Below are 26,953 nucleotides of genomic sequence, written 5' to 3'. Positions count from 1 at the left end.
TAGACATTCACCTGAAAGACAGTATAATCTCTGAGAGAGTGGATGAGGGATCTCGCTAGGTATTCTATCACTGAATACCTCGCAATGACTAAGTACACCATCAATCATTTTGAATTTGACCTTATCCCGCTAAGGCATGACAGTGTAGTTCACAAGGCTATGTATGCCTCAATCTCCTTACTTTGCAAAATGGTACCTCTTCTGCACACCTTAGACCATACTGGATATCAGGATGCAGAAAAAAGTCTGCTCGCCCCTTGATACTCCAGTCGGCCTGCACAAACTAGTTACCTACTGTACTTCACCGACTAGGATCGATGGAGAGCCACAAGAAGGTGAGAATGAATTCCGGCCTGATCAGTTTGATTGAAGAGCCTGAGTTATACCCTAACCCAGGCCTCCTCACCTGTGGGAACTCTTTATCTTGATACACCCCTCTGCTGTATTCCTACAATGCCAGACAGAGGTACGGATCAAACGAAAGAGCAGGAAGCACAAACCGCTATGGTAACAAGCTGTAAAGGAAAAACACAGTGGTTAATGCAGGCCAGTGATCAGGTAGACAATTCTCCAAAAGGTAGATTAATAACCTGATCTAAGGAGCTTGGCAATCGTATGATGAGAGAGCAGTTGAACAGGATTCAGGTACCTAATCAAGACACAAGAATACCATCAGTGAGCGAACCTATCATGGAACTGTAGTTGAAGGAAAGCAGAACCAGTCTTACCAGGGGTAGTACAGAGCACAGAAGAAAACCACTGGAGCAGGGTGTTGTAGGCAATGGCAAATTATTCCAGTGGAATAGAACAAAACAGAGAATACAAAATAACAAACGGGAATGGTTAGTAGGGAAGCTAAACCGGGCGGCACGAAGGTCATTATAGATCCGGGATGGTGCACAATATGCGGAAGGAAGTCACTTGTACTACAGATGTTTCCTTATAGTGATACGAAGAGTACAAATCCGAGTATGCAAAGTAAATGTGGAACAGATTACACAATCCAAAAGGTAACAACAAAATAAGCGGTACCTGTGTAGCAGAGCGGAGACCAAAACACCTGCACCCGGGCAGCATGGAACGCAACTAGCTGGAACAATCCGCTAAGGCAGATGATATGGCTGAAACGATCGGAGCAAACAGTTAAAATCAATAAATCGGCCAACCGTAGGCAGTCTGTTAATGTAGGCAAGGTTTGATAACATGCATGACAGCCAGATTCCAAACAGTTAGCAGAGAGAGGTATGTTAAAGCAGGCCATGTTTGTGAACGGGCTTGGTAAGTAGACAATGAGACAGAAAGCAAGGGAGTCTGAGAAAACAGTCAGAGGTTGTCAGGAAATAGATCAAAAGGAATTGTTGCAAAACACTACTGGAAGCACAAAGTCAATCAGAAGCAGCGAGTTTCAGGCAAGAATGCCTCTTATGCACACGCTGGAGGCGTTTCGCCTACACAGAACAGCTGATGGAATCACATGAGCTCTCAACGTGGCGTGGCTTTGTTTCGAGGTGTAATGCTTCGAAAAGCGTAGAACAGCAGATGCCCATCGCCAAGGCAACCTCCAACGCCAAAAGAAGGGTGCAGCGAGAGGACGTGTGCCCAATGAAACAGGCGTATGGGGGGTAGACCATTGAGACTTAGAACGGGTGCGCGGGTCCCAAATCAGCACACCTACACAAAAATGTTATTGAAATTGGAAAACAATACTGGGTAATGGACAGAAAGATGTGAAAGGAAGGGACTCAAGGTTAGACACTTGCACCTTATCAAGTTATCCTGTTTGCTTGTATTTGTATAATAGTGGCTATCTGTGAGGGACAGTTTACCCAGATAATGTGAATTCTCCAGCATTGGATCTTTCATGGATTCACATGCTTATTGAATATTCCCCATTGTCAGGCTGGGAATCCTCTGTAATATTAAAGCAGTTTAGCTTTAAAGCTTAAAAGTGTTTGTCACTTTTGTAATCTATCAGTTTCACTTTGGGTCATATGCCGAAGCCAATGTCATAGGTCCTCCTTAGCTCCACACGTTCAAGCGTTGGCAGTCCTCGTTTTTTCCCCCCTTGAAAACTCTGTTTTTCCCTATTTTTGTTAGAAAAATTTCATCAACATATTCAAGTTTACTACTTCTGTGCCTCCCAGCGACTGGGATCCGTTACTAGTGAAGTTTCACCTGAGTTCCAATCCTGTCTAAGGGCTTCTTCGGTTGTCGAAGCATGGCGGACGCAATAGTGAAAAGCCTCTTTAAGGCTTGTTGCAAATGCCACCTCAAAAATGTGTAAATTAAAGATCTCCATGAGAGGAGCTTGTACTGCCTGCATCCAGATCACAATGTCAATGGTTGTTCCATCTGCCAGTCCTTCTCATCGAAGACCCGCAAAGACTGCCAACCCAGGTTGGTGACATGGTTGGATGAGGGTGCTGGGGCCCCTGACTCGGCCTTGGTTTGCAGTCATGCATCTGCCAGGCACAGCATTCCCGTTGAGCGCACTCCCTCATCGAAGAAGTCGAGGAAGAATCTTCCCAGGGGAAGAAAATAAAAAAGGGACACAGGTCGCATAGTCGTGCAACTCCACCGTCAACAATTCCATCCAAGTCTGCCCTATCCACCACTTCGTCTATGCCTAAGGCTGCCTCGTTGGCAGTGGCTACACCTACGACTTTGTAATCGAAACATTCTTCTGAGAAACTACGTTTTTCAATGACTATGTCCATGACTACACCCATGACTACTCCTGTGACCGGTCATAGACTGAAGTCGTCATCTATGGCTACCTCGTAAAGGACCTTCAAGCTGCCAAAACTGTCAGCGTCGACAACACCCTCGTCGACGGCTGCCCGGTCATCGTCAACAGCATCATCAGCGATTACGTCTACTCCATTAGCTGTGTCCACGATTACCGTCACTGTAAGCAAAACTATTACTTTGTCGATTGTTCTTCTGTGGCCAAAATATCTTTGCCACCCAGACGGTTGTCTGCACCTTTAGCTAAGCAGGTCCATGGATCTGTAATATCTATTTTCCCAATAGGAGTTGGTGTCGACCAAGAGATTCCATCTGCTTTGGCTTTTTCTGCCAAGAACCCACACGGGCTCAGCCACTATTCACCCTGGCTCTCTGTGTCGCCTACCACTACGGCCTGTCAATCCTCTTCTCCACCTGACCAACTGCTCAGCAGGATGAATTCTCAGATCAGGATGATAAGGGCCCTGGTCACTTTTGTCTCCTACCACAAGGAAGTGCATGAAGAACCTGCACCTCTTCCTACCATGCCTCTACCAACCTTTCCTGCTCATCCCCATCCAGGCGCCTCAGCCCCATTGGGCACACCACCTGTGCCTAGGGAGCTTTCCCTTGCTATATTGTTTTCCTTGCAGACGCTGGTTTCAGAACTCCAGCATCGTCTTCCTTTCCTCCTCCTCAAGGCGGACCTCCAAAGTTCCCACCAAGAGAGGGTTTAGCCCATCCTCGGCCACCTAAACCTGCACCTCAATTCCCTGTACGACCTGCGCCTTACTTCCCTGTATCAGTTACCAGGCTCACTGAAACCCAGAAGGACGATGATCTCACGGATAGGTCTCCAGACACTCATGCCACAGATGAGTTTGACTACCTGGTCCTGTGATATGGTGAACCAGTCGGCCTGCTGCTAAGAGACTGTCCTCTGGATGAAATTGGCTCTTTTCACACCTTCATGAACCAAGCAGCTAAACTGTTCGACCTCATACCTGAAGAGCAATGGAAGGAAGGTTTCCTGTTCCAAAGGTGGGAAGCCTCCAGAAAGTATATGGTGTGCATTCCCATGTTCATCTAGCAGGATGTTCTCCTTGTAATGAAGAAGCCTCTCTTATTGCCCCCAAAAAGGACAGCCTGGAGAAAAAGTACAAGGTACCAGCCTCCGCATGCAACCCTGCCCAGACTCTGTAGTCTCTGCAGCTACACAGAAATGGTCCCCCAACCCTTCATCCCCTTCATCCCCTGAATCGTGCCCCCTGACGGCTCTATGTTTTTGGGAAGAGAGTTATTTCCACGGCCGCAGCTACCATCAAGACAGCAAATTCACTGATGATCCTCTCCCGTTATGATCGCAAGCTTTGGTACAAAACGGGCCCATCCTGGAATTTCTCCCATATGATAAACGGGGGGCGAAGCTCTCACGCTATTGCACAAAGAAAAGACTGCTTCAGACCACTTCATCCCCATGGCCTTGGACATCACAGATACTGGCTTTTGGCAGAAGGGTGCTGTCCTGAGGTGCCAAGGCTGGTTAAAGGCCACAAACTTCAGACCGGAAGTACAAACTAGACGCAACCCATTCTCTGGGCACCCTCCAACAATGACGCCAGCCCTTTCGATCTTGGAAGGAAAGCCTTTCACCCTCAAACATCATGCACAGGCTCCCAGGAAGGTTGCAAAGGAAGGTCCCAGGAATACAGGGGAAACCAGCGTCCATGCAGAGTTTCTTCAAAGGACCCAACCCCTAAACAGCCATGAACAGCCCCAGTACCCAACCCACCGCTTCAACACCCTTGTAGGGGGATGGTTACCCAACTTTATCACTCAGTGGGAAAGCATCACCACTGACAAATGGGTGCCCAACATAATTGTCAGGGTCACACCCTGGAATTCATTGGAAAATGCACTTCCATCCCCTCTGTACCAAAAAAGGAGCAACACCAATACTTCCTGCTGCAGGAGGTTCAGTCCCGCCTATAGAAGTTGTTCCACCGCACCTTGGGGGCTCCGGAGTGTACTCCAGATACTTCCTCATCAGAAAAATGTCAGGACGGTGGAGACACATACTAGACCTCAGGAAACTCAACACGTTCCTCAGGTCCCAGAGGTTTTGCATGGTCAAGCTACAACACATTCTAGACCTGCTGGAACAAGGAGACTTCCTCTCCTCTCTGGACTTAAAGGATGTGTATTTCCATATCGCCATCTATCCACGACACAGATGCTTCCTCTGGATCATAGTGCAAGGCAAGCACTACCAATTCAAGTTGCTGATGTTTGGCCTAAAATCAGTTCCACGGTTGTTCACAAAATGCCTAGCACCAGTGGCGGCCCACCTCTGCATGCAGGCATCTATGTCTACTCTTATCTGGATGATTGGCTAGTGCACATTCCATCCTTCCCTCTAGCAACACAGCACACAGAGGAAACCATCCAGTGTCTAACATCTCTGGGATTCTCCATCAATTTTCCAAAATCCTGCATGTAGCCTGCTCTGAACTTTCTGTTCCTAAGCTCACACCTCAACACCCTAGCATGTCTTGCCAGTACCTCAGAGGAGAGGGACACCTCTATTCTAGACAATGTCAGACTGTCTTACCTGACCGTAGTGTCGGTCTGCTCCATCAAGTCTCTGTTAGGGATGATGTTCTCATGCATCCTGTTGGTCCCACACTGCAGACTCCACCAGAGGCCTCTTCAGAAATTCCTCGATGCCCGCTGGCAACAAGTTTTGGGGTCCTGGGACGACCAGCTTCAACTCACACCCCCTTTCCACGACTCTCTAAATTGGTGAAGTCATTGCAACTAGCTCATCCATGGCGCTCCCTTTCGCCTTCCTGTACACCATGCTACAGTTTATAAAAAAGGGGAAGGGGGGATCCTCTTTGTATTTTATAGAGGGGCCTGAGTCTGGAGGACAAATTAATACTGCAAAGAGAGGGGGTTGGACTCTGGCTGCCTCTTCCTCTGAGACACTAACAGGTGTCGCGCTAGCATACATGAAAGTAAGTCTACGCTAGTAAGACTTGTGTTTTTTGTAATAGAACCCAACAACAATTTTTCACGGGTGCTTAAGAATTTTTATTTGGGACACACCCCAAAAATTTTTTTTTAAAAACATAGACAAACTAAAAGTCCATTGTCACAAATTGTATTATTCATTATATTGTATCGGCATATAATGTCAACAACACTGATAACAAAAATTATCAAATGCAATATTATTGTTCATGCACTTCTCAGTGCATGAACAATAATATTGCATTTGATAATTTTTGTTGTATTAACGACGAAGTGTTGTTGACATTATATGCCGATACAATATAATGAATAATACAATTTGTGACAATGGACTTTTAGTTTGTCTATGTTTTTAAAAAAAAATTTTTGGGGTGTGTCCCAAATAAAAATTCTTAAGCACCCGTGAAAAATTGTTGTTGGGTTCTATTACAAAAAACACAAGTCTTACTAGCGTAGACTTAGTTTCATGTATGCTAGCGCGACACCTGTTAGTGTCTCAGAGGAAGAGGCAGCCAGAGTCCAACCCCCTCTCTTTGCACCATGCTACAGTCAATACGGATGCCTTCCTAGAAGGGTGTGGAGCCCACAAGGGACTGCACCATGCCAGGGTGCTATGCTAACCCAAAGACAAAGCCCTACACATCTACGCCCTAGAGTTAAGGATGATGTTCTGGGCACTGAAGTCCTTCAAGCCACAACCTCAGAACAAGATCATGGCAGATTAGTACACACTAAGACTGCGCCACCTCCATAATTAAATGAAGTTTGAGTCACACTTGATTTGGTATTGTCGGAGCAATTTATTATTTATTGACTACTATTGCCCGTTTGTTGAAACGTGTTTCATCCTCTCAAGGGCCTTTTTCAAAACAATAACTTATTCGTGGGCAAATTATATCCTTATATGTACTTTCTTCAATACATCCCACAAATTAATGCATGTAAAATAATTAACATAAATTAGACCAGGCATTTGAAGGAAAAGAAAGAATGTGATTGCAGTCATCTTTGTAGTACGAAACACAGATATTAAATCATCATGTACACATACAAATGGACACAATCAAATTATACATGGAAAACGGGGAGAAAAAATCACAAATGAAAAGAAAACAAAGAGAAAAAAGAAAAAGGAAAAATATGTATATGATTAAGACTTGTAGATAAGTCTCCCCTGAATTCAAAAGACTACTTTTTGTCATTTCCGTTAAATAGTAGACATAGTTCGTGCATTCTGAATAAAAGCTTAATATTTAGCCTAAATTGGTTCAAATTCAACTGTTATAGCAATGAATCGCTGTGCTCCTACATATTTTGTCTATTCGCAATGCACTCATGAATATTACCGGCACAGCATCTGGTACAAATATTTAAACCTCTGTTATTACGTGAAAAGATATACTTGTTGCTTACCAGAAATCAGTTTCACGAAATCATGGGTTAATCCCTATAAAATACAAATAACATTATGTACTGATGTTGACTAATGTGCCCTGTTTTTTAACTTTCCTCTTTATTCTCCTTATCGCATATCGCAACTCTAAATGTATTTATAATTTTGATGTACTAATCACACCTGTATACAACTCTGCATCCTGTGTGTCACTATTTGGAAAATTAAATTGCATACTCGCTCCCATGTTCCACCCCCTAGCCTCCCTTTGGCACTTCAATGTTCAGCCAAACGCGTCTCACGGCAGGCCCGTGCGAGAATCCGTTATCATCCCCAATTACAGCTAACCCCCTGCGGCAGGAGGTGAAGGCAGGCGGACATAATAAACCGTCCTCCAGTCCTCGCTTACCTGTTTTCGCATTGTTGCACAGTCCCTCGCGTCGGCATCAATCTACTGAGAAACGCTGGCCGCCCGCACAGAGTTGTATATCCGTTGCCACGCCAACCATGTTGTCCCTTGTCACTGTCTCCTCTGCCGTAACGGCGGCGGCCATCTTAAAATGGTACTTGGAAATATAAATATACCTAGTTCCTTCACTTGACTAATGTTGCCCGAGAGCCGCATACATTTTAAATTTGCAATTTCATCCGATCCATTATTAGAGTTGAAGTTATACCTACTAATGGCGTTTGTATGGTCTGTTAGGGGATGGAAATTTTTTTTTGGATAACTGAATTCTATAATAGATTTAACATACAATGTACCAGAGGTTGTGCATTTGATAATGGTCTTTAGTTCCTAACTTAAATGTACCAAGATCCATACAACTTAAAAATACCATTATAGATTTCTGACATATGTTTTTTACCTTAGTTCTCTAATACCTGCATGGATATTAAACCACTTACAGAAAACAAATTCACCATAGAATAGAGATGTCAAGTTGGATCACTCATAACGTTTGGAAACTTACCACTTACTGGTTGGCTTTCTTTGAAGATTTTTACTGACTTCTTTCTTGGTGGCTCTCCCTGTATATTAATACATATTCCCAATTTCATCTGCTTTTAAGCATTTTTACATTATCTTTTTTCCTTTCCCCCCCCCAGAAAGACTTCAGTTACCATTATACATGCATTATTCTGAAAATAATACCAACATGCAATTAGTAGCCTTCTGTCGGGCAGCTTTAATGCATGCTCTTGAATAGCCCCTTTGCTGGAAACACTCTTGTAGTAAATCACACTCAATTTTGAAATCCTTGGAACGTTTACAGTTACATCTGGCCCTGATAAATTTCCCTGTCGGGATATTCCACTTTACTGGCCTGTGATGGCAACTTTGTGCATGTAGGGTGGAGTTCACCTCTGTTTCCGTCCTGAAAGTCTTTTTCATTCCATCAACAAATATCGTCAAATCCAAAAAATCAATTCTCGTTGCACTCTCGTGACCCACAAATTCAATTCTGAATTTGTTTTGGTTCATTCTTAATTTAAAATCATTTAGTTCCTCACTCATTCCGTCCCATATTAGCAAAACATCGTCTATGAACCGTATCCATAATTTCACATTCTTGTGAGAGGCCTCATCTATGTATACTTGTTGATCCTCATATTTCCCTGAACAAATTCGCTAGGGTTGGGACATATTTAGTGCCCATAGCAATCCCTCTCCTTTGTTTATAAAAACAGTTATCAAACATAAAGATGTTGTTTAATGTAAATACAAGCATCTCCTTGAGCATCTGCACATGTTGATAATGTGATGCCGTGTCTTCCCTGAAATCGTATTATATGGTATTACTCGCTTCTGAATGTTCAATGATGGTATACAGAGAGCGTACATCCCCCAGGTCGCCAATAAATATGTTGCGTGCCGAACCACTTTGCTGATAATCTTTATTGTGTCGGTAGTATCTTTAATGAAAGCCTGCAATTTGGGTACTCTTGGTCGTAAAGCATTATCAATATACTCAGAAATCCTCTCTGTCAGCCAGCCAATACCTCTAAGTATTGGACACCCTTCCGGAATCTTTCCAAAAGGTTTGTGAACCTTAGGCAGGAAATATAACGTCGGTATTATTGGGTGTTTGTTAGCGCTGTCTTCTCATTATCTGATATTAATCCCTTTCTATGCCATTTATCCCTTCCTATGCCATTTTGTTATTGATTCCTCCATCTGGAGTAGAATATCATTTTTGGGGTTACTGAACAATTTCTCATAGCATGATGGTATTTGCAGATGATTAAGTGCCATTTGGATGTAATCCTTTATGTCCATCGCCACAGTTTCCCCCCCCCCTTGTCCGCCTCTTTCATCACTATATCCTTGTCCCTCTGAAGGTCTTTTAGTGCCAATTTTTCTTTTTTGGTAAGGTTCGAAATATCCTCTTTTTTTCTTTAAATCCTCATGTAGTTCATACATATCCTTCGCAGTTGCTTTAAAGAAGACCTCTATCAAATTTTCCGATGCAAAAATTCCAAGGATTTCAAAATTGAGTGTGATTTACTACAAGAGCGTTTCCAGCAAAGGGGCTATTCAAGAGCATGCATTAAAGCTGCCTGACAGAAGGCTACTAAAATATCTTGGGAACAAACGCTAATACCAAGAGTGAACCCTACAGGACGAGACAAGAATGAAATTAATTTCATAAAAATGTATAGCCATGAAAATACCAAGCTGAGAAGGGTTCTAAATAAAAATTGGCACCTACTGAAATTGCACCCTCATCTTTCAAATTGTATTGGGGACAGACCTAGGATAACTTTTCGAAAAGCAAAAACAATTAAGATGATTTTGAGTCCTTCATTATTACCGGAAATCACTCATGAACCACCCAGAACATGGTTACAAGAGAAACCTTTAGGGTTTAGAAAATGTGGAAGTTGCTCTATGTGCATTTATGCTCACGAACCGACTAAGAGTTTCAAGGATGAAAGAGGGACACGAATGGAGATAAAGGACAACATTAACTGCCATTCAAAATATCTAGTCTATGCAGTAATATGTGTATGTAAACTAATTTCTAAGGCTTGTGGAATCTGCTTAGATCAAATGCTGTGCATAGGCCGACATCTAGTGGAAGCTGCGGAGTATTACAGTTTGTTTTTCGAAACTCGAAAATGGGCATCGACACAGGGCGTGCCAGTAATACTATCCCTAGTGTGACGTCCACTGTACCCAAGATCCCTCACGCGTCTAGGATCCTCAGATTGTTTTTTTCCGCCATACTGGTCGGAAGCATTTTTCGCGGAGTCCCCTGGCCTTAGCCATACTTTTGCTAAAAATTTAAAATAATAATCTATTGACATCCTTCCCAACCCCAACGTCGAACTTCGACACTCTACGCCGGCTGGAGAAGAAATCGACCGTCGGCTGCTGCACGACGGATTTGGGCCTCGGAAGGCCTCTGGCCTCAGCCCGGGCCTTGGAAGGCCTCTGGCCTCGGCCCTGCAAGTAGGGAGAGTGGGGGGGTTGTACTTACTCTACACTCTTGGTATATAGGTACACCTTATACATTTCCTACACTTAACAGCCCGCTGCCTCAAGGTGCGTATGGAGGGTACCCCTTTTCAATTCTGCCCCAAGTGCAATCGCAAATACCCTTGGGTCGACAGGCACGCCACGTGCAATCTCTGCTTGCCGAGGGACCACCCCGAAGCGAACTGCAGAGCGTGTAGTAGGTTTAAACCTAAGACACTTAAGGACCGTTTGACGAAGCATTGGGCCCACCACGCCAGGCAGGCGGCCATGGCAGCGGAGGGCGCCTTCAGCGACGGCAGCGACGCCGTACTTTCGGACTGCGAGGGCATTACGGCGTCGAAAGATAGCTGAGCGCAGGTCCCCGACCTCGGAAGGTCGTCCAGCAGGGCGGCTATGGAGAAGACCCCCGGCGACACAAGCGCTTCACATACTACACACACTAAACACACTAAGTCCAACCGAGACTCGACATCGTCGCGTTCTCGGAAAGAGGCACAAATAGAACGGTCCGATTCGGTGTCCTCTGGGCGCTCTCGATCAAGATCGCCGCATGACTCCAGGCAATCATCCACTTTTGCCAAGAGTGCCTCGCTCCCTAGGCTAACAGAAGTTCGATCGTCGGAAGACGAAGACGACTTCCACCCCCAGGCTGCGCTCCAGGAGTCGGAGCCCGCAGTTAAAATCAGCGAGGCCCCACGCTCGAAGGACAGGGACCCCACCCCACCCCCGATCCTCGACGCCAGGCGTCGAAAACTTCCGGAGCCACTAAAGGACAGGGAAAACATTTTTCCACTCACGGGAAGGGGGGAAAACAGCAGAAGAAACAGCCTTTGCACTCTTCCACACCTGTGAAACACACCACTCCCCCTAAACAGACAGACAAAACCAGGTCTGCTGATATGTCTAAAACCAGCAAATCTACTCAAGATCAATCTCATAGACTTGCTGAGAGAGTCATTCCCAGTTCCAAAAAATGGTCCAGTGAAGACATAGATAGGGTCATGTCAAGAATGTCTTCTTTGGCTGATTTTTATGATAAAAATCCAGAACATTTCCTCTCGTATGATCCACAAGGAGCGACACCCTCAGGCTCTAATGATCCTATCCCCCCGAGTAAAAAGCCCCGGTTTGAAACACCGATGAGGTCAGACCCCTTCGAGGTACAACCATACTCAAGACCATACTCACTGTATCAAGGAGAGTCTTCCTTTGGTGAGGACCAAGAATTTGGCATGGTAGAAGAGCAAATCGGGACGGGCTACTATGGGGATGATGAGGACCAGGAAGAGGAAGAGGAAGACGCGGAAACATACAGAGTAGATTCCCCGGTAGAGAACGAAGCCCCGGTTACAGACTCCCCGGTCGATAACCAACCCCTCCTAAACGAGGTTCTCGCACGCCCAGCAGAACATTTCCACATTGACACCCACGTTGTCCAGGAGGAGAGGGACTTCGCAGAAGAGTTAGTGGGAGAAAGGAGGCCTGTTGCCCAGACCATCCCTATCCTTAAGTCCATTCAGCGGAGAATAGATCCGTCCCTGGTGAACCCGAACCTCACCAGAGCAGTCAATCCCAGGGTTGAAAACCTTTTCAGGGCGGCCCAATCTGACCCTCTCTATATAAGAGGACATCTGAAGCCAGACTCCCTAGTTGTCACTAACACTCGTAAGAGGGCTGGAACACCCTTGTCATCGTCCGAAGCTCCTCCCGACAAGGAGAGCAAAAAACTATACGGTTTCGGCAGGAAAGTAGCCTCAACGTCCGCCTATCAAGCAAGGATTGCTAACTCCACCACCCTGTTGGCCAGCTACAACTGCCATCAGTGGGAAGAAGTCGCGGCACTCATAGCCTCTGCTCCTGAACCTTTAAAGGGCCAGTTAGCTCGGATTTCCGCAGAGGGTAGAGCCGTGTCTGGTTGCATTTTGAAAGCAACCTTCGACGCCGCGGACAACGCAGGCAGATTGATAGCGGAAGGCACTGTTATCAAAAGACATGCGTGGTTACGGCAGTCTGGTTTTAAGGCAGAAACCCAGGCATCATTGTTGGACAAACCGGTGGAAACCGATCTGTTTGGTAAGGCGGTCGAAGACGCACTGAAGAATGCCAAGGACGAATACGAAACACTCAAGTCCCTTGGCCAGTTAACCAATAAACCCCCTAACCAGAGAGGGAATAGTAATTTTCGTCGCCCACGCGGCCAAAATTCCCAGAGAGGATCTAACTATTCCCAGGGGCAGGGTACACAATGGAACAACAACCAACAGTCTACCCAGGGTTACGGCAGGGCTAATAGGAGAGGTCGTGGTAAAGGCAGAGGCAGCCCCAGCAAGGGAGGCGGCACGCCTCCACCAAAGCAGTGACGCTCAGTTCAGGGTCCCTTCTCACGCAACCCCAGTAGGGGGATGCATTTCCAACTTCACCCAGGCTTGGGAAGGGATCACATCAGACAGATGGGTGCTGTCAACAGTATCCACAGGATATTGTATAGAGCTACTGCAGCGTCCCCGGAACCATCCTCCACGACAAAGAGTACACTCTTTAGAACATCAGAAGATTCTCCTCGAGGAGATCACCATTCTGCTAGAAAAGGACGCGATAGAACTTGTCCCGGGACACCAGGTAAACAAGGGTATTTATTCAACTTACTTCCTTGTGCCAAAGAAAGATTTGACAATGCGCCCAGTATTGGATTTACGGCCTGCCAACAAGTATGTCAAGCCCCAAAAATTTCGTATGACCACGCTACAAGAGGTAATCCCCCTCCTAAAAAAGAGGGATTACATGGCAACCTTGGATATGAAAGATGCTTATTTTCACATTTCCATGTTCCCAGCGCACAGAAAGTATTTGCGCTTCAAGGTGGACAGTCGACACTACCAATTCAAGGTACTGCCCTTCGGGATAGCTTCAGCACCAAGGGTATTCACCAAGGTACTGGCGGTGGCGGCTGCACACCTACGCAGGGAGGCAATCCCAGTGTACCCTTATCTGGATGACTGGCTCATAACGGGGGAAACCCCAGGAATTTGCAGGACAAACATTCAAAGGACTATCGACCTCCTCCACGAGTTAGGCTTCTCAATCAACGAGAAAAAGTCAAGCCTGGTGCCAAGCACCTCAAAACAATTCCTAGGAGCAATCCTAGATACCCAAGAGGGGTTGACCTTTCCTTCAGAAGAAAGAATTCGGAATATACTACTGCAAATTCCGCATTATCAGTCCGGTCAACAAATAACGGTACGCAAAGCAATGCGTTTACTGGGCATGATGGCGTCATGTATTTACCTGGTCCCCCACGCGCGCCTGCGCATGCGTCCCATGAAGGAATGGTTGGCGAAACAGTGGTCTCAGACAAGTGGTCAGTGGGACGATCTAGTGGTCGTTTCGCCAACACTGGTACAAAGCCTTCACTGGTGGACAAGAGAGAATCTCGCACAGGGGGGAAACCCTTTTACGATCCCGAAGTACAGGCAGTAGTCACTACAGATGCATGTCTGACGGGGTGGGGAGCTCACCATCTCCACCACACAGCTCAGGGTCTCTGGTCTCACTCAGTGGCCAAGAACCACATCAACCTGCTAGAACTTCTGGCAGTATTCAGAGCGCTTCAGGCGTTCGAGCCCCACCTACTAAACCTGTCAGTGCAAATCCGGACGGACAGCACAACAGCCATGTTCTACCTGAACAAGCAAGGAGGGACTCGCTCGCCAAATCTGTCCAAGCTTGCCCAGAAAATCTGGATATGGGCACTCAGACGGAACATCTTCCTGTCATCACAACATGTTCCAGGGGAGCTCAATTCCCTAGCGGATGCTCTAAGGAGAGACTCCCTCCCAGAGGAACACGAATGGGTTCTACACAGAGAGGTCGTAGAAGATATCTTCTCTCAGTGGGGTTTCCCCACTATAGACTTATTCGCCGCAAGCGAAAACAGACAATGCCCAGGATTTACATCCAGGTTCCCCCAACCAGACTCCCAGGGGAACGCCCTGTGGATGAACTGGTCAGGGATGTTTGCGTACGCTTTTCCACCAACTCCTCTCATCAGGAAAGTGGTGAACAAGATGAACAGAGAGTCGATGACGCTCGTCCTAGTTGCTCCCATGTGGGCAAGACAACCGTGGTTCCCACACCTACGCAGGATGGCGGTGTGCGAGCCCATCAAACTTCCAGCCTGTTACAACCTACTGTCCCAGCACCAAGGTCAAACAGTGCACCAGCAACCCAACTCAATGAACCTGGCAGCATGGCTCATGAGGTCATAGAGTTTGGACATCTCAATTTGCCACAGAGGTGTATGGACATCCTTAAGGAATCTAGGAAACCAAACACAAGGCACTGTTACTTTGACAAGTGGAAGAGGTTCGTTATCTGGTGCCAGAGTAGACAAATCAACCCGGTTGATTGCACTCCTTCCACTATTGTTACATACATGCTCCACCTGCTAGATGCAGGATTGGTTTTCAACTCACTGAAAGAAAACCTGGCAGCCCTGTCGGCTTACACCACTTCTCATAGCAAGGTTTTGTGGTGGAAAGTACCAGTAGTTAAAGCCTTCATGGAAGGAGTAAAGAGACTTCACCCTCCTATTTCAAACCCACCACCAGGGTGGGGACCTTAATGTGGTGCTAGCCAAGCTCATGGGCCCCCCTTTCGAACCCATGCATAAAAGCAGTCTCAAACACCTGACTTATAAAACGGCCTTCTTAGTAGCTATTACTTCTATAAGAAGGGTCAGTGAAATTCAGGCTCTGTCAGTGCAGGAACCCTTCTTTACTGTCCATAAAGACAAACTGGTTTTACGCACACACCCTAGGTTCTCACCTAAATTCATATCAAAATTCCATGTAAACCAGTCCATCGAGCTTCCGGCTTTCTTCCAGGACCCGCAAAGCTCGGCTGAGGTGAAACTACACACCCTAGATGTGCGTAGGGCGGTCCTCTACTATGTAAATAAAACCAGACCGCTAAGAAAAACAGATCAACTGTTTGTCTCCGTCGCTACAGGCAGAGAGGGGGGATCGCGTCTCTAAAGATGCCATCTCGAAGTGGATTATTAACTGTATCCAGCTGTGTTGCTCACTCTTTGAAAGAACTCTGCCTTTCACGCCAAGAGCCCACTCTTCTAGAGGCATTGGGGCCACTCCGGCTTTCATTGCAAATGTACCCCTTGACACCATTTGCAAAGCAGCTACTTTTTCACACTTTTACTCAGCATTACTGCATTGACACCCATTCCAAGGCAGATACACAAGTGGGACAAGCGGTTCTAAGACACTTATTTGCTCATGACCCTTCTCACATCCCACCTCCTTCTTCAGGTACTGCTCGCTAATCTATGCACAGCATGTGATCTAAGCAGATTCCACAAGCCTCAGAAGGGATACATTACTCACAATAATCGTATTTCTGATGCTTGTATCTGCTTAGATTCACATGCGACCCACCCTTCCTCCCCTCTGAGAGAAGGCGCATGATTGCTTGTAGTCTTACCTTTCTGTCTATCTGCTTGGATTATCTGTACTCACGCTACTCCTCATGCTACCTCATGTCAGAAAAAATACAATCTGAGGATCCTAGATGCGTGAGGGATCTTGGGTACAGTGGACGTCACACTAGGGATAGTATTACTGGCACGCCCTGTGTCGACGCCCTTTTTCGAGTTTCGAAAAACAAACTGTAATACTCCGCAGCTTCCACTAGATGTCGGCCTATGCACAGCATGTGAATCTAAGCAGATACAAGCATCAGAAATACGATTACGGTGAGTAATGTATCCCATATATTGGGAGTACAATCGGAGAAGGAAGAACACACATTAGAGAGCATTTTGCATCAGTGGGGAGTCAGGATCCAACCTTGCCGTTGGCCCATCATTGGCAACTAGAACATCAGTTGGATGACAAAAAGAATCTGAGATTTATTGGTTTACAGAAAGTGAAATTGGACAGAAGAGGAGGAAACGAGGAGCAAAAACGGAGGCAGACGAAGCGAGAATCGTTTGCAAATTCAGAACTATTGAATTTGGATTAAACACGGACAATGAGATGGTTCATTTTTTGTGATATTTATGTTTACCAAAATTGTATGTTGGTATTGTTTTCAGAATAATGCATGTATAATGGTACCTGAAGTCTTTCTGGGGGGGAGGGGGAGGAAAAAATATGATGTAAAAATGCATAAAAGCAGATGAAATTGGGAATATGTATTAATATACAGGGAGAGCCCCCAAGAAAGAAGTCAGGAAAAATCTTCAAAGAAAGCCAACCAGTAAGTGGTAAGTTTCCAAACGTTATGAGTGATCCAACTTGAAATCTCTATTCTATGGTGAATTTGTTTTCTGTAAGTGGTTTAACATCCACGCAGGTATTAGAGAACTAAGGTAAAAACCATATGTCAGAAATCTATAATGGTATTTTTAAGTTGTATGGATCTTGGTACATTTAAGTTAGGAACTAAAGACCATTGTCAAATACACAACCTCTGGTACATTGTATGTTAAATCTGTTATAGAATTCAGTTATCCAAAACATTTTTTCCATCCCCTAACAGACCATACAAACGCCATTAGTGGGTATAACTTCAACTCTAATAATGGATCGGATGAAATTGCAAATTTAAAATGTATGCGGCTCTCGGGCAAGATTAGTCAAGTGAAGGAACTAGTTATATTTATATTTACAAGTACCATTTTAAGATGGCCGCCGCCGTTACAGCAGAGGAGACAGTGACAAGGGACAACATGGTTAGCGTGGCAACGGATATACAACTCTGTGCGCGTGGCCAGCGTTTCTCAGTAGATTGATGCCGACGCGAGGGACTGTGCAACAACGCGAAAACAGGTAAGCGAGGACTGGAGGATGGTTTATTATGTCCGCCTGCCTTCACCTCCTGCTGCGGGGTGTTAGCTGTAATTGAGGATGATAACGGATTCTCGCACGGGCCTGCCGTGAGACGAGTTTGGCTGAACATTGAAGTGCCAAAGGGAGGCTAGGGTGTGGAACATGGGAGCGAGTATGCAATTTAATTTTCCAAATAGTGACACACAGGATGCGGAGTTGTATACAGGTGTGATTAGTCGTGAATATTAGCATGTCCACACTTAGATAGAACTGTGAATATCAGCATGTCCACAGTTAGATAGAATCGTGAATATTAGCATGCCCACACTTAGAACTGTGAATATTAGCATGTCCACACTTAGATAGAATTGTGAATATTAGCATGTCCACACTTAGAAATGTGAATATCAGCATGCCCACACTTAGATAGAATCGTGAATATTAGCATGTCCACACTTAGAATTGTGAATGTTGGCATGTCCACACCTAGATAGAATTGTGAACATTGGCCTGCGTCGCATCTAGATAGAGCTGTGAATATTATCATGTCCACGCTTAGATAGAATCGTGAGTGTTAGCATGTCCACACTTAGGTAGAACTGTGAATATCAGCATGTCCACACTTAGATAGAATCGTGAATATTAGCATGTCCACACTTAGATAGAATCGTGAATATTAGCATGTCCACACTTAGAATTGTGAATGTTGGCATATCCACACCTAGATAGAATTGTGAACATTGGCCTGCGTCGCATCTAGATAGAGCTGTGAATATTATCATGTCCACGCTTAGATAGAATCGTGAGTGTTAGTATGTCCACACTTAGATAAAATTGTGAGTATTAGCATGTCCACACTTAGATAGAATCGTGAATATTAGCATGCCCACACTTAGATAGAATCGTGAATATTAGCATGTCCACACTTAGATAGAATCGTGAATATTAGCATGTCCACACTTAGATAGAATCATGAATATTAGCATGTCCACACTTGATAGAACTGTGAATATTAGCATGTCCACACTTAGATAGAATCATGAATATTAGCATGTCCACACTTAGAATTGTGAATGTTGGCATGTCCACACCTAGATAGAATTGTGAACATTGGCCTGCGTCGCATCTAGATAGAGCTGTGAATATTAGCATGTCCACACTTAGATAGAATTGTGAATATTAGCATGTCCACACTTAGGTAGAACTGTGAACATTAGCATGTCCACACCTAGATAGAATTGTGAACATTGGCCTGCGTTGCATCTAGATAGAGCTGTGAATATTAGCATGTCCACACTTAGATAGAATTGTGAATATTCCACACTTAGGTACAACTGTGAACATTAGCATGTCCACACCTAGATAGAATTCTGAACAGTGGCCTGCACCACTTCTAGACAGGATTGTGAAGGCCAACAAGTGCCACGCTTAGACAATACTGTGAATGTTAGCATGCTAAAGGTCAGGTAACCCACTAACCAATATAACCTCAAACTCTGCATACTTATCTCACTCAAAAACTCACACAACCATCTCTCGCACCGCAAGCCGCACGCACTTTACAACACTGCAACAACACATAAGCCGGAGCAACAGCACACGCGGACTGACACTGATCCAATACCCGCACCAAAGCTCAGCATCCGGTGTATACCGAGTTGAAGCTGCCAACAGAACACCACTCCTCTCACTATCCTACTCCCTCTTCACCTTACTAACCCACCCCCCCACCCCTTATCGTTTACAGATCCGCCAGAGCGCCTGGGGACCAATTCCGTTGGTGACGGTGCGCGGTACAAATACCTTTAACATTTAACAATTATGAATACATTTAGAGTCGCGATATGCGATAAGGAGAATAAAGAGGAAAGTTAAAATACAGGGCACATTAGTCAACATCAGTCCATAATGTTATTTGTATTTTACAGGGATTAACCCATGATTTCGTGAAACTGATTTCTGGTAAGCAACAAGTATATCTTTTCACGTAATAACAGAGGTTTAAATATATGTACTAGATGCTGTGCCGTTAATATTCATGAGTGCATTGCGAATAGACAAAATATGTAGGAGCACGGCGATTCATTGCCATAACAGTTGAATTTGAACCAATTTAGGCTAAATATTAAGCTTTTATTCAGAGTGCAAGAACTATGTCTACCATTTAACGGAAATGACAAAAAGTAGTCTTTTGAATTCAGGGGAGACGTATCTACAAGGCTTAATCATATACATATTTTTCCTTTCTCTTTTTTTCTCTTTGTTTTCTTTTCATTTGTGTTTTTTTTCTCCCCGTTTTCCATGTATTATTTTATTGTGTCCATTTGTATGTGTACATGATAATTTAATGTGTTTGTTTCGTACTACAATGATGACTGCAATCACATTCTTTCTTTTCCTTCAAATGCCTGGTCTAATTTATGTTAATTATTTTACATGCATTAATTTGTGTAATGTATTGAAGAAAGTACATATAAGGATATAATTTGCCCACGAATAAGTTATTGTTTTGAAAAAGGCCCTTGAGAGGCTGAAACACGTGTCAACAAACAAACGGGCAATAGGAGTCAATAAATAATAAATTGCTCCGACAATACCAAATCAAGTGTGACTCAAACTTCATTTAATTATGGAGGTGGCGCAGTCTTAGTGTGTACCAATCTGCCATAGTTTTGAACCAAGGAAAGGAGGGGACTGGTCCTTAACTAAACCAACACACTAACGCGACACCAGACCAACCTGAGGCATACTAAGGTCGCGGGCACAAGTAGCTGCACCCAGAGTCAAACCCCAAATAAAACACCATTATCAGAACAAGATGATCCCGATCTTCATGGACAACACCACCACCATGTTATACATCCAGAACCAGGGGGGATACCCACTCTCCAATCTTGTTCTCGGAAGAACAGGCGCTATGCAACTGGGCATTGGCGCACCACATGTATCTCATCCCCTTCCACCTACAAGGGATTCACAATACTGTTGTGGAATCCCTCAGCTGGGAGCTCCGGTCCTTTCACGAATGGGAGATTCATCAGGACCAGGTTCTTCACCTCTTCTTCCAGTGGGGACACCAACAGTCAACATGTTTGCCAGAGCTGCCAGCACCAAGTTTACCCACTTTGCCAGTCAGTCAATATTCCCAGGCAGGGAGGTCTAGGGGATGCCTTTTCATTGCCGTGGGAGGGACTGTTCCACCATGCTTTCCTGCCGATTCTGCGAATGCTTTAAGTTCTATATACACTCAAACGGAAATTCTGCAAAATGATCCTGGTAGCACCAGCGTGGCCATGCCAGATTTGGTACTCTGGCCTGCTCCCCCTGTCGGTGGCCCCATCCATCAAATTGCCTCCTCTTCCTGACTTGCTTTCTAGAGACAACAGATCCGTGCTGCACCACAACCCAGCGTCACCCCAATGTGAAGGCTTGGCTCCTGCAGCCCTAGAATTCGACACATTCCATTGCCTCTGGAATGCAAATAAATTCTTGCCAGAGCATCCGCTATGTGGTTATGTTATAAGGACAAATGAAAGCGTTTTACAATTTGGTGTGCATCCCAGCAGCTGAGCCCACTCCAGATCCAAGCTGCTCAAATCGTGCTGTAATACCTCCTGTCTCTAGCTAAGGCACATCTGGTGCACACGTCCATCAAAGTGCATTTAGCAGCCATTTCCTGCTAAACACGCACCGCCAACCAACCTTCTCTGTGGTCACACAGACTTATAAAAGAGTTCCTCAAGGGACTGTTCCAAGTGTTCCCGCATGTATGACGCCCGGCTCCAGCTTGGGAACTAAATCTGAACCTCCATTTGAGCCTCCAGATCGTGCTCCTCTCAGCTTTCTCTCCTGGAAGACAGCATTTCTAGTCGCTATTACTTTAGCCAGGCGAGATGGGGAATTGCATCCTCTCTTGGCTTCTCTGTGGCTCCTCTTCCCTTTTATTTCTTCTTACTTGCTGCACACTGAAGCCTTTGGGGGAGTTGCACCTTATAAGAGTTGATTAACATTAACAATTGCAAGCAATAACCTGCAAGGCACCATACCTGACTTTTCACCAGTCCAAGGTCGTTTTTCCGAACTAACCCTTCGTTCATACTAAAGGTCCCTTCAGCTTTTTATCTAAATGAACCGCTGCTGCTTCCCGTGTTCTTTGGCCCCTCTGTTCCAGCGGAATAGGCCTTGCACTCTCGTGATGTCGCACCCGCCCTTAAGTTTTATGTAACCTGCACAAAGGAATTCCGCCAGTCATCACAGCTGTTTGTGGCATTCAGACCTGTGTGCAAGTGCAAAGCACTAGCAAAATGTTCCATTTCCAATGGCTATCTGGGTGCATCTCATCTGACATCAACTGGCCAAGAGGCACCTGTCAGGAAGACCAAGAGCACACTTGACCAGAGCTCCGGCTTCTACTGCGTCTTCTGTTGGGTGTCCCCCTGCTCAACATCTGCAAGGCAGCCACGTGGAGGTCTGTCCATACTTTCACAAGGTTCTAAATTGATAGGGATTCCAGAGAGGAGTACTGTTGTCCAGACTGTGCTCTGCAACCTGTTTGCATGAGGTGAGTGTTCCAGAGGTGAGTTCAATTGCTTTGGTAGAGCTGTACCGCCTCCCATTGGTTGTGTATATGTACTGCTGTATAATCGTATTTAATAAGTATGTGAATCCATGAAGTTCCAATGCTGCAGAAGGAACACATTACTTACCCGTAACTCCTGTTCCCTAGCATTGGTATTTTTCATGGATTCACATGCAACCATCCCACCTACCCCTCTCTGGCTCATCTTGGTTCCTACTGACGTATTATGTCTGCTTCCAAATCAGAAGATGGCCACCAGGGGTGGAGCTAAGGAGGACCTATGTCATTGGCTTGGGCAGTATGACCCAAAGTGACACTGACGGACTACAAAAGTGACCAGCAGTTTTAAGCTTTAAAGCTAAACTGCTTTAATATTATTGAGGATTCCCAGCCTGATGACGGGTAATAATAAATAAGCATGTGAATCCACTAAATGTAACAATGCAGGAGAACAGGAGCTACCACTAAGTGGTGTGTTCCTTCATATTTGTATTCTTTTTTTAAAGATGCCCACTTTGCCAGTTTCCATTATGGTGGTGTATATAGGCCGGGATTTTTTACTTTTATAATGGTTTTAACTCATTGCTATTGTATTTTGTTATGTATATGTTAGTTTATGATGAATTATGTTTCATCGGCACTTGCCCAAAATAAATATCTATCCTCTCTCTTGTAAGCAGCTCAGAATGGAAAATCACAACCAATGGTTTAAGCTTTATGTGTGGCACATTTAATATGGGGACAAAGACGCAACCGGATATCAGATGTAGGCATTGCCTTATCAGGGACTACTCTCCAAAATGGGGTTTCCAGTGGTGCCTCTGATTTCCTACCCTGTTGATATTGGGTGTTTGATAGGAGTTTAATGCCCTTAGGTAATCCAAAGGAAGATATGGTTCTTCCTGACTGCATAGCAGCATTGAGATATGAAGTACCTTCCCAGGAGTTGTTTCCATAAGAGGCAGAGTTATTAGAGCAGTCCTCATGCTTGCATAAAGTCTCACATTCCTTGTAAACAAATTTTGGATGGATAACTCGCCGTGCAAACGGACCTTGCATTCAGAAAAGGGTAGAAACCTGTTCCGAGAAAGGTAAGAAACCACCTAATTTTCAGAAACAAACTGTAATACCATCTGCTTGTAGAGAAGCATATGATTTAGTGTCCTTGAGTACTCTGTCCCTGGTGTCTCCTAAGTTTGTAAAGGTGTAACACATCTACTAGTTGATAATTTGATGGGGGCAGGCGACAGGACTCTTATTGATAGATAGAAGCAGTATAAAAACAATATGGCAAAAGAGAGTCCAGATCATCCAGCAGTGAACATTGTGATTGATTCTCCCTTTCTGACCATAACTAGCCTTAAGTATGTGGTGGCGAAAGGAGATGACCTTACCAGATCTGCCTGATGTTTCTTGGCTTTAGTGAGACTATCAGCACCCAATGGCTACCAAGATTAACTGTGTAATTCAGTCAGTATTCTGGGTAGCAGTGTTGAAAAGCAAGGCTGATCTACAGAGAGCAGTGAAGTTGGTGCTAGATCACACATTCACACTCCAGGCAAAGATCCGATCAGCTTCACAATGGAAGATGAGGAAAAGGGGCATGCCAAATAAAATGATGAATTGAACAGTGGCACAACACTGCAATCTGGCATTTGCGAGTTTGTGATATCTCATGTTCTATACCAGCTGCAGGGTCCAGACAGGACTCCATTAAATGTTCTGCTCCTACAAGCGAAAATGAGCTCTATGAGAACTGGCATGGGCTTCACAGCACTAAAGGTGCCAATTGATGAGCCTGAAAGACTTGGGCATCTGGCAAACAGCATATTCTGACAGTGCAGCTTGTCCAAATAAGGAGGCGCTTGCTCACAAGTGGCATGAGTGTCATCCAAAGCCAGTTTGTAAAATGTGAAGCAGAAAAGATGTCATTTGGTTGTTCTCCCAACTATCACAATCAAAAAGTTAAGTTGCAAAGCACAGGCTGGCAGAGTGGGGCTGGTTGGGCAGGTGCCTCTTTCAGATGGACAGTAATAGTGTCTGCAGCCACCAAGCAAGCAGATGGTCCTGTGCTCAGGGACAGAAGACTCTCTTGGAGAGTAGGGGTCAGCTCTCACTATATATAAAGATTGCAGGCATATGTCAAGTTTATGTCGAATTATACTACAATGGTTTTAGTACCTGCTGTTGCAACTGTAATTATAATGGAGCAGTTCATCTGTGCCAGCAACAGAATACTCATTTAACTGGGTGTGTGTCTAAATCCTCTAGAATCTTTAATAAATGTCAAAGAAACTCTTTATGGATTTGCTGTTCCTCTGTTTATTTCTTAACTATTCTGTAATCATAGCAAGTAGTTCGGATCCTCAGTAGTTCGGATCCTCAGTGTTCAACCAGTTTGTTGATGATAAATCATAAATATCAATAGTTTGAACAAGATCAATATATTCATAATTTGCTTTGCAAGGAGTGAATCCAGCTCTCCCTATAGCGAGCAGTCAATCATTCAGGGAAACGCAGAATCCCCAGTGGACTTTCTTCAAGGGAAATGCATGACACATTAGAGTTCTCAAAAGCAGTGTGTCTTATCCAGTAATCCATGTCTTAGGGGATTTGTGAGTGTTGCTTGTGGAAGGAACTATTTCCTCACACAGAATAAATATATTTTGATAAATTGCATTCCTTTATTGAAAAATAATTCCGATCACCTTAAGACAAAGTAGGGCCACCTTTTAAGAAGCAAGTGCACGTTTGTGCATAGAGCAAGTTTATTGTAGAAACGGCTGGGAGGAGCTAGATGATGCTGTGGAGTCAAACTATACCGAATCTCCTTGAACCACACAAGTTTGCACATTTTATACATTTTGCAACAGTTAGAACACTCCCACATATTTTATTACAAATCACCCCCACGCCCCACATGATTGGTCAAACCTAATCAAAGAAATTGTATCTCCTTTAGTTCCCACGCTTTCATTGGACACATGTATTTAACTACCATGCCCTTTCAACATATCTTTGCATCAGCTCATATTACAACACACCCCTTTTTGGGAACTTTCTGTGGTAGGTCATGTCACAACCACTAGCTCCATGGGAAACTCCAACCCCAATCCCTGAACTCATGCACACATATTAGGAAATCCCACTGGGTCACATAGGCTCCATGGGCACTGTTTGGAGACTCATACCATTTTAGGTGTCAGGGTTGGGAAATATAGTTGGGCCCAGCCATGGCGCAATTGGCGCCACATCCATTTTCCAATAAGTAATGTTGGGGGGTAGTCACGCCCTGCCTCCCCCAACATAGAGGAGGACTACACACATAGCTTTAGCTATTGGATATGTCAGGGAGGCTTTGGGCGTGGTCAGGAGTGGCCAGGTATATAAACAACACCCAGATCGCTTCTCCTTGCTTCGCGTTACTCTGGTTGTCAGCATAACGCTCACCGGTACCAGCTCCTGCAATAGAAGAAGAAGAAACGTTAGTCAAGGGTCAGATTATCGCTTCGCTTACCTGCAGATTCTTCTGAAGAAGGCTCCTGCAAGTCTCCGAGTCCCGCTCCGGTCAGGAAGCATCATCACACCGCACCTGTGGAAGAAACAAAGAACAGTAAGTGTTGCGCACCAAGCCAGAAACTCCACGCACAAAGCAGCACACGATAAGCCATAAACACAGCGCACATTCAAGGCTGTATTTAATAAACTGCAAAAGCCATACCAATACGAAGAGCGGAAAGAAAGCATAGCAAATCATGTGTAAAGAGAAAGAAAGCAAGGAAAAGCATGCGCACAGAGAAGGAAAGGATAATAGAACACAGCAAAGAAACATATAGTGCACGGGGAAACCCAGGCAGCTAAAGAACAGCATATTCAATGCATTGTACATGAACACTAACTGAACAGACAAGACAGCATGCACAGCGTAAAGGAACGCATTGAGACTGTGGCAAAGACTAGGTGGGAGCGCCGCCACATTGCCAGATAAAGACCATGCCGCAGCAGGTCTGGGCGGGAACCAAGGCTATGACCAGTGAGGCAACTGGTCTTCTGCACGCGCCGCTGCCTGAGGAATAGGCAGGATGGAGGATCCTATAACATAGGTGAGCGTAGTCCCAAGGGTTTTGGGTCACAGGGAGGGTGTGGGAAATCTTGTTACACTCCACTCTAATTCCAGTGTTTCTGTCACAGGGGAAGCTCCGGTACAGCAGTTGCAGGTCCAGGAGGCCCTTGTCCCAACCCTCAAGATGTTCCAGGTGCTCCTACAGAGCTAAGGTGAGCGTAACAGAACGCAAAGCCAACTACTTTGAAACCTCTGCCCGAGCATCATGGAGACCTCAGACACAGACCAGCTGGCCCAATTGTTAGGTGAACTCAGAGCAGAAGTACATGCCGCTCTGCAAGAGACAAATGCCCTGCAGAGGGAACTCATAGTGAACAGAGACCGAACTGACGATTTGGCTCGGCAGATGCTCCAGAACCAAGGCAGCCAAGCCCCACTACGAGGAAATCAACCTCAGACCCCTCCTACACCCCCAGTACAGGTCGTCTTCCCTGGTGCAGTTCCTTTGGCCCCACCTGAAAGGTTTTTGGGGGACCCTAAGAAATATGCGACGTTTATGAACCAGTGTCGTCTGCATTTCCTCTGCAAACCCGGATTGTTCCCTAATGACCAGTCCAGAAACGCTTTTGTGTTGTCATACCTAGGAGGAAGCGCCGCTGACTGGTCAATATCATTGGTAGACCGAGATGACCCACTGTTACGAGACTTCAGAGAGTTCCAACATGAACTCGAAAAGCTATTTGCCCGTCACATAAAAGGACAAGCATGGGACAATGAGCTATTGTCACTCCGACAAGGCAATCAGGATTTGCTGACGTACATTGCCACGTTT

General features: G+C 45.1%; 1 protein-coding gene across 2 annotated transcripts in view; it reads left to right on the top strand.

Moving 5' to 3' along the window:
* The window catches only part of LOC138526876 (uncharacterized), a 1,504,711-nt gene that overhangs the window by 876,414 nt on the left and 601,344 nt on the right, over positions 1-26,953 (top strand). The gene's annotated exons all lie outside the window — the stretch shown is intronic.

This window comes from Ambystoma mexicanum, chromosome 1q (assembly GCF_040938575.1).
Source record: "Ambystoma mexicanum isolate Mex_15411 chromosome 1q, UKY_AmexF1_1, whole genome shotgun sequence".
In the NCBI taxonomy this organism is placed as follows: Eukaryota; Metazoa; Chordata; class Amphibia; order Caudata; family Ambystomatidae; genus Ambystoma; species Ambystoma mexicanum.
This window is presented reverse-complemented; position numbering and strand designations above follow the sequence as displayed.